This window comes from Calidris pugnax, unplaced genomic scaffold (genome assembly GCF_001431845.1).
Source record: "Calidris pugnax isolate Ruff unplaced genomic scaffold, ASM143184v1 scaffold113, whole genome shotgun sequence".
NCBI lineage: Eukaryota > Metazoa > Chordata > Aves > Charadriiformes > Scolopacidae > Calidris > Calidris pugnax.
The window spans coordinates 3,395,694-3,412,558 of record NW_015090879.1 but is presented as its reverse complement, the minus strand read 5'-3'; the positions used below and the strand labels follow the sequence as shown (position 1 = coordinate 3,412,558).

Here is a 16,865-nt window from a genome sequence, read left to right as displayed (position 1 = left end):
AAGAAAAAGAGGGAAAAAAAACCCCAACTCAAATGGCTACCAGTGATCTTACAATTTAATTAACTGGTGTCACAGTTCTTAAATCTCTTGACTTGACATCAGTGCATTTCTGTGTATTTCAGCCATTTTTCCAGTCATACTAGATGCTTGTTTTAAGCTGATTTCTTGATTTCTACTGCAAAATCACAGTACGTACACTCTAACTTCAGTTTGCCATTTAGAGCAGAAAAAGATCTTTACAATACTTTCATACAAGCTAATGATAGACAGATTGCCTTTTCTGTTCTGATCTGATAGTTGAGTTGGTTTCCCCAAAATGGTGATAATTCTCTTTAAAATTTCTTCTCCACTAACCTAAGAATAGTATTCACAGTGGCAGAAAAAAGAGAAACAATTTTCATAAGGTCATGATCTTGTGGGCTGCAGAGAACTAAGAGGTCACAGCCCACACAAATGGACTTGACTAGACAATTCAGGGAGACAATATAGAGAAATCACAGGGGGAAACTCTTCATTTTAGGTTAACCTTAGTGTTTTGACAAACCAATGAAATAGTGTGATAGTGAATATTTGACATTGTTCTCCATTATTCCTCTATAAGCAGTTACAATTTTGATTGAATACTTACATATTTTTTTTTTAATCCGTGCTGAGTTGTATTTTCTGTGTATGCACAATTAGTTAACACATTCAGGAAGGAAGTGAAAATAGAGCTTAAAAACAGTAGAAACAAAACTCGCAAAAGCATGGACTTGGCCTTTCTTATGTTTGCATTTTCCAGCGTGTTAGAGATTGCAGTCACGATAGTTCTGGGTTCCTTGTGAGTCAAGTCAGAGGATCTTCCTTTATGCCTCCCAGTGCAGTATGAATGATGAGGTGACATCACTTTGAATATTCTACTAGTATGTTAATTAAATTGTAACTTTGGTTTAACTGAATACTTAAACTTGCAATTTTCCTAGAAGCTGGTGTTCCAACAACTGCAGATATATTTAGCAGAAATGTGTTAACTCTGTGTTTGCCAATACCATTAAAGATAATAAGAAACAAATCTATGCAGATGTCCTATGCTACAGTGGATAAGTGATTTTCCACTGTAACAAAAAGTAAAAGCCTATTCATTGAAGTGTGGCCAGAGATTATTTCTAATTACTATGAAAGAATCCTTAAAACTGTATGCTGCTTTTAACATTTTGGGCTTGAATTGCAGTTAATAGTTCCTGTAAAAGAGAGAGAAGAAATACTAAAATTCAGAATCCTTGAACACTAACCACTGTTTAGATTTCCAGTCATAGTGTCATCTCTAGCGGTTTTACTGTCAAAAATAAAAACATCCAGGAAGTTGTTTATATGAACACAAGATGACAAAGTTTTTTTGCTAAATATCCCTAGCATTCCTCGGTGGAGAGCTCTCCAGGTGTGGAGCCGTGGGCTGAATTTCAGCACATGCAGGTACGAGCCTGCCGCAGCGCAGGGCATCTCCCCGGCCTCTCTGTGGGAGATGGGGAAGGGGGTTCCCCATCTTCTTGCTGGGAAGGGGGTTTTGGTGCTCCTCAGTCTGGGGGTGTTGCCAAGGGGCATCAACCAGGTGTGAAAAAGGCTCTTGGCTCTGTCCCTTTGTGTTCTATTGAGTCTGATTGGGCTTCCTCTTTCACAACTGTTTTACACGCTGCTTGTATGTTTTGCCAAAATCAGGGAAGTTTTAATGTCAGATAAGCATTTATTCATTGCTCAGAAATGGATGAATATGCAGAGTCATATTCTTCAAATTCCTTTCTCCTAATCTTTTTTGCATGAAACATGGTAATAGGAGCATCATCGCTCACCGCCCCAGGCAGCTAGTCATGCTAGTTTCTTGAATTAATACTTGATTGTGGCATAGAAAAAGTATATAGGCTTAGGATTCAAGTGACAGCGTGATTATCTCTTCGAGATAGTTGGGCGTACCTTTACCATGAACTAATCATCTCCTCTGCCAGTGTTGTAAAGAGAAAGGTCAGGTGGTGGCCGGATTCATAAATGCCAGAAGACTGGTTGTGTTTGGAGATGTGGACCTTTTTTGCATGAAACATGGTAATAGGAGCATCATCGCTCACCGCCCCAGGCAGCTAGTCATGCTAGTTTCTTGAATTAATACTTGATTGTGGCATAGAAAAAGTATATAGGCTTAGGATTCAAGTGACAGCGTGATTATCTCTTCGAGATAGTTGGGCGTACCTTTACCATGAACTAATCATCTCCTCTGCCAGTGTTGTAAAGAGAAAGGTCAGGTGGTGGCCGGATTCATGAATGCCAAAAGACTGATTGTGTTTGGAGATGTGGACTGAGGCAGACATCTGAGGAGGATGTAAGTCTTGGTTCACCTACCTGAGTGAGAGTCAAGTTGTGTTTCTCTTTCAAGACTAAGGAATTTTTTCAGAAAAAGGATATAATATTTGTGTGAGCTTTCTTGATGTCTTGAACTGTGTGCTTGGCTTGCATTCTTTGGGAAGGTTGCAGGGTGTCCTCCCGTTTATGAGAAGACCTTTCATGGCAAGCACAGCTCAGTCCATGCTCTCTCTGCCTTGTCCCCAGGGCCGTCTGTCGGGCACAGGGAGGAGGTTTGTTCAGTGAAGAACTGTGTGCTTGGCTTGCATTCTTTGGGAAGGTTGCAGGGTGTCCTCCCGTTTATGAGAAGACCTTTCATGGCAAGCACAGCTCAGTCCATGCTCTCTCTGCCTTGTCCCCAGGGCCGTCAGTCGGGCGCAGGGATGAGGTTTGTTCAGTGAAGTGAATATGCCCAAGTCTGGGTGAAACTGAGCCCCCCGTGTCAGGCTGCTGGGATAAAATCTGCTGCCCCTGAGTCTCTGGCAGAGCACCAGTAGCCTATTTTGTTCCTAAGGATTTACACAGAGCTAGTATTTGGAGTGTTTTGTCAGTTCAACAGCATCGCCTGTGGACTTTGTGGATTTTTTCGCCCGGAATTCCACACAACAAGGTAACCAGTATCATACCCCAGTTTCTTGCTGTAAAGCAAACAATCCATCATATTGCACAGCAGACCTGTGAGAAGCCAATGGTAATCAGTTTGCTGTGAGGTTTCCCTCTTCAGCATAGAGAGTTTTTATATTAAGAAGTAATTCTAAGCGGAATCCTTTGTATTTAATAATTCTATGATTCTTGAGTTCTTTTTCTCAGAAGCATGAGCTAATGTGAGCCTGCTCTGTTGGTTGCACTCATGGAGCTTGTTTTAAGCAAATGCGTCTTTTATTCACGTAAGTTAATAATAAAGGGAGGCCACTGCATGAAAGCTAATCTCAGAACTCCAGTAAGAAGAAAACTTCCCATAATTCCCAAGCTGTATTTTTGTGGTTTTAAAAGAATGCTGTTGAATCTGCGCTTGGAAGAGAGTAGCTGTCTCTTATTTATAGCTCTGTTCCGTCTGGTTCATTTCCTCTCACTTCCCTGCAGAATGATATGAATGAAAATGACACTATTGACTATGTGGGTAACAATAAAAGAGCTTAGAGGAATACGATTTTTATAGTTTCAAGTCTAAGGGAATCAAAAGCCTAAGAATTATGATCTTAGGGAACTGGAGATGATCAGGCTGTGCTGGCTGAAGAGGTCCCACTGGTGGATCTTCTGGGTTTTGGGGTGGTGTTTTTTGTTTTAAGCACATCTTCACAAACAACAAATGCACATAAATGACGTGAACATTTAGAAAGACAAGTGGGCATGGGAACTCCGCATCATAACTCTAATTTTTGGTTTCATTTCCAGCCAAATTGCAAAACAGAATTAATTTCTACAATGTACACTTTCAAAAATTAATATTGTTTTTTAAGTATTCTTTTTTTTTTTGGTTGTTCAGTGTTTTACAAATGAGGAAATAAACCATAAAGCACTCAAACCTAAATCTGCACAAAAGACACTTGCCTTAATACCCCCGGAGGAGCCCTTTGCAGCGGGAGGTGGTGGAGGGAGCTCCTTGTGCTTGGTGGGACGGTGGGTGCTGTGTCCCAAAAGCATCTGCAGTGGGTCACGTACAGCTCTGGCACCATAAGCTTTATTCTTCTTGTTCCATAGTCACGTTTGATGCCTCTACACCAAGAGATTGGCACCGATTTCAGAGAGAAGACCCCCCCACACACTTGGGGGGGTCTTCATGTTAACATCCTGAACACAGCATTTCAACTTTAAAAGCATTTACTGTTTTAAGGGGAATTCTCGTTGCACTGATGGATGTTTTCTGGCCCCGGCACCACTGACAAATGGTGACAGATAGAAAGACTTATATTAGAAGTGAGCAAGCGCTATGACATCTTCGGGGTAATTTGAAGTGAAAATGTTCAGACCATTTGTAATAACTTACAGGTAAAAGTATATTATGAACAAGATTACATTCAGTATTAATCACACAGAATAAGTACATACAGCTATCTTACTGCTCCTGCCCTGGCATTTAAAGTCATTTTGATGTACATAACATATGAACAACAAGTGTGTAAAAGAAAATCATCAATATATAGAAGAGGAATTATCCCAGTGGTGTGTATGTGGCAAACAAAGAAGGGAAGTTGAATTCTCAGAGAATGCAACTATAAAGGTAAAATGCTGTCAAATAACATGAAAATCTCAGCTTTGTTACTTATAATAAAGAAAAATATTACAGGTGCTAGTGAGTTCTGTCAGACAGGCTAAATATCTGGCAGTGCCTGTGAGACAAGGGTAAAGGGAAATGAAAGCTGTGAGGTGTGAGTGCTTTTCTCAGTGCTTGTCTGTGCAATACCTTGGCCTTACAGCTTTCAGTCCCCACTCTATATTTAGGGAAACGTAAGTGGCTTAAATTTAGCCGAATGCTTCTCTACTTCATGCTGGTGTGAAGTTGATGAAACAAAAGATGAACATAGAAATGTGAATTGGTAGCCCAGTGCCTTGGCGTGGGATGCCCCATAGCTCTGAAACCTGTGTCACCAAACAAGGACGGTCCTGGGGTCTCGGTGTTGACACCAAGCGAAGCCCTGAGCTCACAGACCTTGATTGCAGCCAGCAGGGAACCCTTCCTGGTGATGAGAGAGAAAAAATCACAAGTCTGTCTCTTCCATATGCTGTTACTGCTGGGAAGGTGGGAGGAAAGCTACATTTGTACATATTTTCCTTCTGTGTGCAAGAAAACTTCACCCGCTGCCACCTTTCTAGTTGTGCATCTCCATTCAGCGGTTTATAATGAAGATTTGCGTTTTTTAAGATGTATTACAGCTTGTTTCTTTACTGTGAACTAATAATTGGTTTTACTTTAAGGTTGATAGCTGGCGTGTGGTTAGTCCCCACTGAGAAATAGCCACTTTGCTAAACACAAACCAATTAAATGAGCAATGAGTTATCAGACAATGGGAGATGTTCCAATCTGTACATGCATATGTATAAAGAATGTAGGGCAGCAACATTAGATGTCACGTTGCTAAAATAAATTGTTGTCTGTAAGGGGACTGCTCAGTCAGATAAACTTGGGTTTGCATTTATTTCAGTTTGAAGACATTTGCTTTTTTGTTTTCACTTTGCTTTTTTAAGAAACAAAAATTAGATTACATTTATGTTACTCTGTAGATTTACTGAATTTTAGAGTATGTGTTTGTCAGAAGAAGATTTTGACTGTTGTCATAGACAGATGCTTGTCAGGGTGTCTGAGTCTCAGAGAACAGCAGTGATAGCTCACGTACTGTTTCCATCATGGCTTTAAAGAAGGCAGTCTGTAGGTTCGTGGTCAGTTTATGCCACAGTTGGAAGGGAGGTCTGTAACTCAACCTCTTAGAAGTGGTTAATTTAAGAGAGTGGACGGTTTCCTCTTTTTTTTTTTTTTTTTTTGTGAATGACCACAGCACCATTGTTGGGGATTATATTTTATTATTGTACTTCTATATTTATAGGGCCTGTGTACCCGTGACTGAAATCGAATGGATTACTCTGACTAAAGTAGTATATGGCTGAACGTGTTGTGAAGTTATTTTATCACGTGTAGTAATTACCATATGAATATGATTACATGTTATGTACATGTTATTCCAGTTTTAAATGCAATTATTTAATACCTGAGATTATGGTCGCTGTAAAAAACAAACAAACTAACCAAACCCAAAACTTAGCTGGATATTCACCCATAGAACAGCCGGGTTGCTGATTCCTGTTTCTTATCTTCTTTCTTTAGCTCCATGAGTGGTACAAATGTCCCAGTCCACAACACTCCTAATTACAAAGGTCAGAAATGAGCAGTATGATATAGACCACTTTAAGTAGACGATCTGTATCGCATGGGACAATAAGCCATCGCCACTTTAAGTAGACGATCTGTATCGCATGGGACAATCCATCAGGAGCAGGATGAATAGTTGGCATAATGGTCTCTTATTGGTTTCCTGTCTCATTAGTGTATTTCCTACTTAAGCTGTAGTCTCTGAAATAGGGAGCTCTGCTCAGAGTGCGTGTAGTGCTGCAGATATCAGCGCTCAATGATAGTTCTCTGTGGGGTGGAAAAAAGTGTCCATCCAGTGCAAAGCATCCAGTGCTGTGCCTGCTGAGCCCTGCCTCTAAGGACGAGACTCTGGAGCACACATACACTAGTAAATCTAAAGGGAATGGGCACTGCAAGGGAGACACTGCTTTGTTACTATTTTCCCTCCTCCCCGAATGGATTTTGATGGGGAGAGCAGAGGAAATTAATTTCTTAGTATTCACCTGCAATACCCAAGAGAAAAATCTTCTGTGCCCAGCTCCTGTGTGACATGCCAGGAGTGCTGGGGGCCACTCAACAGGAGGCCAACTGACCCTGGGCAGGCAAGCAAAATACACATTTTTCTAGCTCTGCTCCACATATCAGAATATTCCCCAAACTGATCTAACATTTTATGCTGGAGAGTTGGCAGATGTGCTTCTCAGATACGGAGACTGTGGTACGCGAATACGCTCAGGATGCCCTGGGGCTAGTAAGAGGCATCTTGTCAGAAGATTTGCTGGGGATTACTACAAGGGAGTGGGGTTTCATCTGCTGCTCCCAAACTCAGCCACCAGTTGTATCTTAGAATCTGCTGAGGTGCAGCAGTAATGATGAGCTGATCACGAGTCTCACTGCACAGCACGACAAATGCTGTGGATCACAACACTTCTCCCACTGCAGACAAACGTAAGCAAGGACAGAAGGAGACCTTCTGTAAGAGTGAACGTGGTTGGGCAGATGTTCTGCCCAACTTGAAACTAGTTACCTCATTATTTTCTTCTCCGCTCATCCAAATAACAGTATGGGTAGGACTTCTTTCTCTTGTTTAGGGTACAATATAAAAGAATGTTTTGAGAATTCTATAGTATGTGCCCTTCTTATTTTAAACCAACATCATCTTGGTTTGCAGCTAAATGATGCACCACATCCAATGACGTAGATATTTGGGGTGATGCAGACTTCATTTTTCAGGAACAGGACAGATGGAAAGTTCTCATATTCAGAGATCTCAGAGTTCTCTGTAGGTCATATGTTAAAGAAAGAGGCACTAAAGGCTAGGAAATGTGTAAATTCACTGCTTCACTGAGAAAGAGATGGAATTTAAATTTTTTTCCCTTGTGGTTCTTACCAGCCTGTTTGTGAGGGTGCATAAGTTTGTGTGTGTCTGCTCTGTGCATGCGTGTGTGTGTGCCATATTGCTGGTGCTCAGGTTGCTTTTTTTCCTATTTCACTTTTAAATTTGGGAGGGAACCTTGAAACTCTGGGAGAGTGATGGAGCAGTTTGACTTTAGCATCGGCTCCTGTGATGTTATTTATGCAATGTGTTTCTCCCAGCTTCCCTCCAAGTAGGAACTGTTCCCCATCACACCCCACCCCCAGTCCCATCTGGGCTCCCATCGCTCCCCACATTTTCTCTATAAACCTAAAAAAGATCAGCTGCATTCTTTTGTTCTTCTTGCCTGTGCTCAGCCAGTCTGGGGAACAGCATCCTTTCTCTCAGACCTTCTAAACCTGGCTGGAATTGCTGTAATGAATGTGTAAGTGACAAAAAGAAAAGCAGAGTGTAAAAGATGCTAATCGGCCTTTGTTCTTTTCAGACATGACATGCAGGACCTGAAGTATAGATTTTGTATGGAGAAAGATAGATTTTAATTAAGCATCTTAATAGAGAAATCCTTCTTGTTTTTTTCAGAATAAATTAAGGAAGTAACTTTGATGCAATATCATTTTCATCTAATCAGTAACATTCTGAAATTACCATGTTGTTTTCCATTAGAAATACCATCATCCAACAAATCAGATAAAATTATTTAACATAGCTATATTGCAACCTCAGCTAACATTAGCCTGGGCGTGTGTATACACAGAACAGCAGATGGTGAGTGAATTGACAAATGTTTATAGGGAGAAAGGGGCAGACAGTATCAACAATTTTATATACTCCTTTGAATAAGATGCCCATATCTGACCTAGATTCACTAATAATCAAATAAAGGCTTATCAGGGTTTTGCCATCTGCATATAGAGAATACTGATTACTGACACCAATAAAAGGCAATCTCATTAGCTTTTACTTGTATTCACAGGTTATTAATATCTCATATTAATATCATTAAAACATTTGACTTTTACATTTGGCATGAATTCAGAGGTTTTTGTTTGACATAAACGGATACACTGACAGAGACATTCCCATTAGCTTTTATACCATAGCGTTTGCCGTTTTTTAACGTACAAAACAAAGTGTAGGAAGAGAAATCACCTTGCAACACTGCGACAATAGTTATAAGTCTGGAAGAGGGATGGAGTTGCTGCTGCATCTTTGATAAATGCGGGTGGTGGTTGTGACAGTTTTATACAACTGGAGTTTCTGTGGACACATTTGCAAAGTTCATATTCATGACAGCCAGAGGCAGCCCACAGTTAGCCTTGCATGTCCAAGCACTCTTTATTGTTATTAATATTTATTTTCTATTACAGTAGTGCCTCGAGGCGAAGTCAAGTGGGTGCCCTGTTTGCCCAAAGCGAGAGCTTGACAAAGTGAGCAAGGACCCAGAAACTGAGACACCTGGAGATCAAGTGACTTAACAACGTACAGAGAATCTTTGTGTGAGTTGTGAACAAAATGCAGCTCATCTAAGTAGAACCTCTCTCTTGACCCACAATAGGCACTTCTTTTTCTAAAGGAAGGACATTCCTACTCGAGGTGTAGGGAGCGTTACCTCTTGGTCGTATCATTCAGTTCAGTCAACAAGTCACACGAGGATCTGCCTTAATAAAAAACAAGGAAATCAGAAGTAATCACGTCCCTTTTTTTCCCCTACCATAGAAGTTTAACTGAGGGTTTAGGGCATATGAATAGGCATGACAAGAGCATGCAACTTTCCTTCTCAGAACAGACTTTCAGGATCACTGCAGCTGTCATCTTGGTTCCTTTAGTTTGTCTAGATTTTTACCAATTCAAGCAATAGGAATATCTAAGACTGCCAGTATTTTTTTTTTATGTGACTTGAAGTCCTGTGTAATAGGCTCCATTAAAAAAAAAAAAAAAGGTCACTTTTATTTCCATCACTGCTGTAATGCAATTTCATGTGGTGTCCTCAAGATTGCTACACACACTGTAATTTCTCATATACAGCTGTCAGCAATAACCTTTTGTGGCAGCAAAGAGAAAAAAATCCCCAAAATACGTATTTGTCTAACATATACTTGTAGACCTTAAATCCTGTCTAACCACATACAGCTGTGTTGCTCTGATCGCTGGTGTAGTGGAGGACTGTGCTTTTTGCTTGTAGGTGGAGCAGAAGCAGCTGGCAGGGCTTGTGTGAGTAGGATCTCAGAGGCAATTCAGCCCAGCCTTAGTTCTGCTCAAGAACTAAGTGCAAGAACCAGTGCATGCAAGAACTTGGCATCCTCTGCAGTCCTGCATGTGCACAAAAACATCAAGTATTTTGTGTTCTTACCGTTCACTTTTCCATCTTTAATTCTGAACGCAAATAACAGCTTAACCTAATGAGAAGTCAGAGGAAAAAAAACCCTAAAAAGATGGTAGAAGTCAGGAACAGATGAGGACTGCAGGACTCATGAATTTCAAACACCCAGCAGTGTGTGTTTCACTTCCTGCTGCCTCTCCTACTGTCAGAGACCAATTTATATTTTGCGCCTCAACAGGAGATACCCCTCTGCCAGCAGAAACTTTTAATGATCCTCAGCCTCACATGCTGCTCTGGAAACAAGCTCTGAAGAATAGGGAAGATTTTAAAACATATTATTCCTATAAATAAAAATGCATTTCTCACCAGGAATTTATATTCAGATATTCTTCCACATTTTAGCATGGTGGGTTTTCTCTTCTGGATATGCATTGCCCCTTGTTCATGTCCTTTTATTTTTTTTCAGGTATATCTTTGTCTTGTGAACTCTGGGGTCTGCACAAGCAGAAATTCAAGTACCATCCAGTTAAGATCTGAGTCACTGGGTCGTGTTAAGAAAAGAGTCACAGACCCCCCCACACTCAAAGCAGGACCAACTCTGGTGTTTGACAAGGTTGCTTAATGTCATGCTGCAAGATGCCAGAGGAGGGTAACTGACCCATGATTTTGATGCAAGGAACAGACTTAGAGTTGTGAGAAGATGAACTTCTGTAGCCCAAAGTAGATAGTGCTCATCATAGACAACAATCTCCCGGACTTTCTCATGGTACGTTAGTGGGATTAACCATTTAAATTGCCAAGTTTTATGTAAAAGGAATACTTCTAGCTAAAATCAGATCAGCTACAGAGCGACTGACTTGACAGAACTGAGTTTTAGTTTATTTCATGCTTCTAGCTAAAATCAGATCAGCTACAGAGCAACTCACTTGACAGAACTGAGTCTTAGTTTATTTCATGCTTTGGCTGATATCCCACAGGTCGCCTACACGGTGCTGTCCTGCCAAGAGGCTTTGCTGAATTTCTGATACTCGAGTACCTTCCTAAGTCTCTGTTTTCCACACCTGCAAGTTTAGTCCATTTTTATTCTCTCTGTCTTGGTTCTGTCACTCCCTAAAGCTGTTTGGGAGTTTTTTATGCTTCCCTTTTATGAATGCTGTGTTTAAGCAGTATATGGCTAGCAAGCACACAACTTTTGTAGATCATAATCTTCTTTATTTTCTCAATGTCGTTCGTTTAGAGGCACTTTAAGGAAACGTTTTGCTGCAAGTTGCTCGTGAAAAGAGATTGCTTTGGGTAGTTTCTTTATATTCAGTTTGACTTTTACACAAAGTGCAACTGCACATTGATAATACATGGAAATGGTCAAACAGAGAAATTAAAACTGCTTGCATATGCTTTTTGAAATGTGTTTCTGCTCTGAAAAGTAATTATGTGAATTTGACCTGGCCTCACTTAACTCATCTTCTCCCTGAGAGTCAGGTCTGCTGACATTAGCGGAGTGGTTACTGTTTTCAGAATGGTCTTCCTGGCTACTCTCTGAGAAGACTGAATTAAATTTGAGATTTTATGCATCATCGGTAGATTTTTTTTTTCCCCTGTAAATTCTAATTGCAGGAATACCTCAAGCACTCCTGTGCCTTCAGGATATGGTTGACAGCATTGCACAAGTGTGACTGAGATCCTGATAAGCAAGTGAAATGACATGGATGCATAAGTTTACCAAAAACAGAGCTAAGAGAATTTTGCTGTGGTGACAGACGGAACGAAGCTTTGGTGAATATGGATTGAGAATGCTTTGGTACCTGTTACAGGTAAGAATGCCATGTAGTTTCTTGGATGCATAGTGCACATACGTACACCTCTGAATTTTTTTCTGATCCCCTGAAGAATCCCAGAGACATGTGTTTATCCACATTTCTTCTTTATTTTTAAAATCCGGGAATGGGTTTGTGCAAATTTAGGCTCACAAAGATCAGATTTGTCTTTACAAAAATCAGAACTTATTAGAGGAACTTCCTTTTCCCCTTGAAAACTGCCATCAGATACCCCTGAACAGCTCTTGGCTTGGAAATGCATGACTTGAATTGTTAATTAATGTTTAGGTTTGTACATGAAAAGATGATATTTTCTACTTCTCTGAAGGAAAAGAGGCCAATGGCCACGTTAGAAGCAGTCCATTTCCAGTCTGCTCTCAATTTCCACCACCAGTGCTCCTGCACTTGCCTGTGGAATGAACCAGCTGTTACTTGATTTCACAAAAGAAAGATGCAGATTTGGTGATTGTCAGAAGATTGTGTGTATTCCCATTTGTGAGGGTTCTCCTTCATTTGCCTGAAGAAACAAGTGTGTGAATTTAGAAGCACCATGATACCAGCATTCCCACCCTGTATATATAATACATTCTCTTCTTTTTACTGAATCAGAAATAGGTGTTCAAAAACTCAGATATTTTTTAAGAATAACATGCAGCTAAGAGGATTTTTTTTTTTTTTTTACATAACAAGTAGTAACAGAAAATATGATCATAACACAGGTGCTTTTCCACAAAACATTGACCCTGAAGGAAGTGATAAAAAGAGCTTAGTAAATGCCTAGTATCAGAGTGAGGTGTGTTGGGAAGTATATGCTGCAGGATTTATTAACACTAATATCTGTTAAGAAAATACATTTTTGTTAGTCCTTCTCCACATTAGTTTCAAATCTTTCCATTGAAATCTTGCTGTAGAAATAAACCTGTTAAAAGAATTTACTTCTGTGGCGCAGCTTGCCTTAAAATTTAACCAAAAGTCAACGTGATAAAAAAATCGATCAGTTGAGTGAACATATTCCTTTGCCTTAAACTGAAATGTGCATTCTGAAAGAGCATGGCTTGTGAATTGGAGATCCGTGGAAGGAACAGACCTGCTAAAAGAATAACATTTTGATGCAACAAGCTTATTTGCTTAACAGCTTTCTACTGCAATTAACGTATGCGGCAAATGCGTTTATTTAATGTGACAGTCTGCTCCAATAGCCTTCTTTCAAGAGCGGGATTATATAATCCGGAAATAGCAGGGTTACACTGAGATTAAAATTATTGAATGTCTTGTTTATCCAAAATGCCAGCAGCTCTGCTTCTCCTCTTCTCTGTTCTTCATGCTGACTTGTAAACGATCCGCTTGGGCTCTGGTGTCCTTAAATTAATGAAGTGTCTGAGAGCACCATTCAGCAGAGTCCTGCTGTTGGGAAGGAAAGAAAGAGAAACTGAACGAAACCCTGAGGAGGAGGAGGCAGCAGCACTAAAATGTTTGACCTCATCAGGCTTTATGGGTGGGCAGTTGCGTTGGTACTACGGGACTGGATTTAAGAGGACAGTAATGGGAAGGCATAAAAAAGGTGACAAGATTTATAGTCGGGGATCAGCCTGTCCCCTGGGCTCGGCTAACGAGCTGTTAGCCCGTGGTCAGTTGGCTCCGTTGAGACCACGTTCCTCTGAGACACCCTGGGGACCTTCTGACCAGAGAACTGGCTTGTGCTGAACAAAGGGACACAGACAGCATGGTCTGCTGCCAACTGCAGAAGATGCCACATGGGACATCCTGAGCAGGGCATGGCTGCAGGTCCCAGCAGCTGCCCTCAGATGGACACCCTAAGCATGATTTCGACTTGAACTGCTCTTCTCAGGAATCGCTCTGCTCCCTCCAGCCTCCTCAAGAGTGTTTAAAAAATACACAAGTTGTTTCTTTCTCATGTTGTGAAATAAACAAATAAAAAAAGGAGTGAGGTCTAACATCTGTTAGCTAATGGGTGAACAGGAATTACTGGCCCAGCACACACTGAGGGTGGGGAATTGGCGCGGACAAGGACTCATCAGATGGCAGCCAGCAGAGCGCTGGAAGGAGCGAGGAAGGTGATACAATCCTCCCAGAGCAACTGAGGCTTCTAAGCCCCTAGAAAAGGTAGTGGGGGTTGCTGTTCCTTCATCCAGTAATTGGATGACTTTCATTTCTATTGATTTAATTGACTTGGCCCCCAGAGTGGCCAGTCTTTGAGCTGTTGCCTTGTTGTTTGTCCTTAAGATCATTTCTGCAGCTACCGAAGGATGTGGAAAAGAGGGGAGAAGGGTGCTGTGTGCTTCTGTGTAGGCTGGTTTGAGACACTGGAACCCTAAAGTAAAGTCAAAACACGATCTTCAGAAATCACCTATGAAATCAGATTTTTTTCCTGCAGCTGCTTAGAGAGAGGAGCCAGTAAAACACAAAGCTGGTGATGTTTCTACCCTGCAGGCCCTTAAAAGGGTTCAGTCATAGAGAGCTCACGTCCACTCTCACTGCTAAGCCATGAGACCATCTCCAGTTTCAGTTAATTTTAGAGTTGTAACAAATTCCTCTTCCCAATGTCTCCAAACGTGGAGATTGATGAAGAAAAGGGAAGGGGTTTAGTGACTTCTGAGTCTGGTGTTCTCAGTTTCTAGTATTGCCAAAGTTTCACATACATACATATCATTTGGGTTTTCCATTCTGACACCTGTTCTGCTCCGTGGCTTTTTCTTGAAATAGCAGCTACATATTTCAAAAAAGAAAAAAGTTCATTTTGGGTATTGCATTGAATTTTCTCCTTTACTTAAACCGTGGCAAACGCTGTTTGTTTCCATCAGTTTGTCTCTTCTGCTGGGCTGTTTTTCCCAGCTGTAGAAGTTCTTCTATCTAATCAGGTTGTGCTCTCTGTTGCTCTGTTTGTTGAGTGTTTAGCACGGTGTGCCCCTATTCTTGGTTACCTCTCAGGATCCAGGCCTGTAAGAGTTGAAATTTCTTAACAGTAGTCATGCTTGAGGATGCCTAAGTAGGATTTTCTGCAGCCCACTGTAAAGTACCCCGAGTACAGCCTGCCCAATTGGGAGCACACTGCATAAACATATGTAAAATTGTGAGGAACGGGGTAAAGAACCAGGTCTTTTCTCTTATCTGGCAAAAAATCCCTTTTCTTTCGTCAGCACTATGCTGGCAGAAGGTCCATTTTAAACACCTTCTGAGAGGAATTGTGAAACATCTAGAGACCACAGTATGTGTCACTAATTTTTTTTCTGAGAGTCTGGGAAACTCCTCGAGACATCCCCAACCCTGGAAAACTTCCAAGTATTCCTAAGAGAGTATAATGAGGCTTTAACTCCAAGGCATTGCATTTTCAAATGTGGAGGAGGCTGTTTCCATTCTTGCCAGAGGATTTGGCAGTCACTGCGTCTCCTTGGGACTATCATCCATTTCAATTTGAGGATGCAAAGCCTTCTTTCAGTGTGGTCTTTGTAATATGGGACATGCAGATGAGTATCTGGGCAACATGGAAAAAGCCTTTGCTTGCAGACAGAGGATGAAGAGAGCAACCAAGGAATTTTTTTGGTCCCATTCTCCCCACATTTGAAAAATGACTGAATTGCCAACTGGTATGGCCTGTTGCCCAGAGAAGGCCGGGTCACCTCTTGGGGAGTAGTGTTGTCTCTTCTACATGCTAAACCTGCAGGCTCTTCAGGCTATGGCACCCCCATTTCCCTCAGGTGTACTGAACATTTCAGGTGATGATTGACCGCTCTCCCTGATATTTGTATGATTATTAGTCTCTTCTCTGTGTGCTATTCAGCGGACAACACTGCTCATAAAAAGCAGATAGGAGCAAGTTGGGCTGCTGCCCCTGGTGGGTAGGAGAGAAGATGGGCTGATTGATGACCCTTGGCTGTTTTCTGAGGTTGCAGTAGTTTTTTATGATGTCATTAGGAGGCTATAGTCACATTAAGGAATCCCTCATGACATCATAAAGGACTTGATATTTCACTAATGTTATTTCAGCAGAGTGGAGCTCTGGCATTTTATAGTCTTTGCTTTCCCCGTAGAATTAGGAGTTGTCTAACTACAACCTGGAAGAAATGCAAAAATAGTCAAATGCCGACTTCAAAAGTTATGGTTGAAGAATGCTAATATATTTGGCTCTTTCAGAGCACACAGCACCTTTAGGTGGAATACATGATATGTTTATAAAAGATGCCATCAGTGAATACATATCCTCATACAAAGGAAGGATCAGATGTGCCTTCCACTTGTTTTCGTGCACAGACACACACAAAAAATTTTTTTCTGGACATTTTTTGGAATAGCATGAGAGATAAATGGACCATAGGACGGCACCATGGGACCATGTGGGCTTTGTCATAAGAAGACAGAGTTGTGGTGTAATGGTGAGTTCAGGAAAACACTGCCAATGGAGCCAGAAGCCATCATTTCCTAACAGAAGAGGGGAATGCTAAAACCTGTGCTGAGGAGAGACACTATTTTGAAGAGCTTGGTATAGGTGGAGAAAGCACTGGGAGTGCTGTTGCCAACTGTACCATAAGAGGCTGTTTGCAGGGTCTTTGTGCAAGTGAATTTCAGATGAGGTGCCTCCTCATGAAGGTTCCTTGCCACATTTTCTTCAGGCAGCCCTGCCTGTGCCTTTGAGTCCTGTCCTTAGATCTGAAGCAGGGAGGCGAGGCAGGCAGTCTGTGCTTTCCAGAAGTGTACCAGTAGCTCAAGGCCCCTGAAATCTTGCTGAGGAGACCGTCCTTCCTTGGTCTTTGTGGTCCTGAGGCCATCTTTCTCTGCCTCTCTGGCAGTGCCCTACTCATCACACTAATGCTAAGCCTGTGGCCCCTTGACAATCATAATCCCCAGCAGCATGTTTAATTCTTGTCAAGGGTACAAAAATGTCTGTCCAAGAGCCTCCCATCTGCCGTTATTCTGACTGCCAGCTTGCCTGTGGTTGTGCATGGTTTAGTCTCAACAAGATTTGCCTGCGAATGGCAGAGTCACTGAATAACAGACCCATGCTCCAGAGTCTGTCCTTTGCTCTTCCCTTCTCGGGCACAAAGCTCAGGCTTTGCAGCAGAAGCGAGAGGCACCAGGGAATGGTGGATGCTGCAGAGGGATCTGGTGGTGTTCTCTCACAGTCAGTGA

General features: G+C 41.5%; 1 long non-coding RNA gene across 1 annotated transcript in view; it reads left to right on the top strand.

The window, feature by feature from the left end:
- LOC106890596 overlaps positions 1 to 16,865 on the top strand; it is a 146,564-nt gene that overhangs the window by 71,866 nt on the left and 57,833 nt on the right. The window contains exons 3-5 of the long non-coding RNA XR_001412536.1: positions 8,954 to 9,082; positions 10,373 to 10,672; positions 11,521 to 11,717. This is a non-coding gene — a long non-coding RNA (uncharacterized LOC106890596). The remainder of the gene's footprint in view (positions 1 to 8,953; positions 9,083 to 10,372; positions 10,673 to 11,520; positions 11,718 to 16,865) is intronic.